This window comes from Arachis ipaensis, chromosome B03, assembly GCF_000816755.2.
Source record: "Arachis ipaensis cultivar K30076 chromosome B03, Araip1.1, whole genome shotgun sequence".
NCBI lineage: Eukaryota > Viridiplantae > Streptophyta > Magnoliopsida > Fabales > Fabaceae > Arachis > Arachis ipaensis.
Window position 1 is genome coordinate 17,835,649 of NC_029787.2, and position 1,804 is coordinate 17,837,452.

The following is a 1,804-nucleotide window of genomic DNA, read 5'->3' on the forward strand; positions in this document are numbered from 1 at the left end:
AAGAGGTTTTGTATATATTTTGAATAATTTTAAAATTTTAAATTGTAATTTTTTAATTTAAAAATTGAAATCATTATTTTTTTTTTCAAATTGAATATTTAATTAACTATATAAATAGAATAATACGAGTACATAATATTAATGTTAAAACGTTATAATAATACACATATGGTAAATATACCAGCATTAAACTCATTATCACACTATTAGGCTATCAACAACTACGTTATTGTTTTATACTTTTATTGCGTTTCCAGCAGCTCCGTTATAGCTGTTTTTCCCTTATTTATAGTTAGCGCGTGAGCTATAGCTATTTGTAACATAATTACATAACTACAGAATGTTTAAAACAGTAAAAAATTAAAAAATTAATTCAAAGATTAAATATAATTTTTTATTTATTTTAAAAAGATTCAAATTGCGGATATATTATTTTTGCCATTTCGTGTTTATTATTATTTGTGTTTATTAAAAATTATTTTTAAAAATTATTTTATCAAATATATTTATTATTATTTTTAAAAATTATTTATTAAAAATTATTTTTAATTTAATTTATCAAATGTAAATATTACAACTTTTTAATATGATTAAAATAAAGTTAATTCCTCACACAAAAAAGTCAAGTGAAGTTAGGGTCTGTTTGGGAAACTCTAGAAGTAACTTTTTTTAACTTTTGACTTATAAAACGTAGTAGTATTAATGTCGGGTGCAATTTTCAAAACCAAATTGCAACTTTCTAAGAAGCTATTTTGGAGCTTATGGAGAAGTTAAAAAAAATGACTTCTCTCATAATACTTCTACTTTTCATTACATTTCTTTAAAATAAGTACTTTTAGAGTTAAAAATCCAAACACAAAATAATTTATTTATAAGTTACTTTTAACAGAGTCATTTATTGTTTAAGTTATTTTATCAAAAGAAACTTAATTAAGTTAGTTACCCAAACTGGACCTTAATCTAGTGGAGTTTGCACAATAAATAATAGCATTAATATTTTCAAATTTCAATAATCATGCAAGTAAGTAGCAGTAGCATTGGACTTTAAAAAAATTATAATGGCCCACTATCTTCAAGGTTGTCATTTGTTTTATATCAATCAGCGACAAGCTGATTACCTGCTTTCAAAGTTATCTTTTTTGACATTTTCTTTCTTTAAATATGATTAATTTAGTCCTTTCCCATTCAATAAAAAATAAATCTCTACTGGATAACTTTTGTACACATAAACTTTATGTTCTATTTTCTGTCAGAGTATATGTGATAATTTTCTTAAACTATAATAGATAAGTAGGATATATAATTATGTTAACACAATATTCATTAATTTTTTTTTACGAGATAAATTTACTAAATTAAACTCCGTTTGCACCGGTTCAGTTTAAGTTGATTTTGATTAAAAACAAAAGTATTTATATTCTGAATCAAATCAATATGATCAGTTTGATTTTATTTGGAAAATTACTTTGAACTAAAATAAACAAATTTAAATAAATTTGAATTGATTAAGCCGTTTTATTTTTTTTATTTTGACTTTTATAAATATAACACAAAATTTTGTTCTCTGATTCTCTCCGTGTCTGTTTGAAGGTAAGTTTTCAATTTAGTAATCCCTGCTTCTCTTTAATTTCAGGATTCTTTATTTTGTGTTGGATATAGTTTTCTTTTAAAATGATCGACTTCTTGTTTGATTTGTGTTTTCAGATTTTGATTTATTTTAAAAATTTTCCGTTTTTCCAATTTTGTAGAAAAATAAAGATCAAATTAAGATAATTAAGATTTTATATTTTCAATGTTTTGTCAT

General features: G+C 22.2%; 1 protein-coding gene across 1 annotated transcript in view; it reads left to right on the forward strand.

Annotated features, from left to right (window-relative positions):
* Positions 1 to 1,804, forward strand: part of LOC107629948 (ribosome-recycling factor) — a 51,773-nt gene that overhangs the window by 4,057 nt on the left and 45,912 nt on the right. The gene's annotated exons all lie outside the window — the stretch shown is intronic.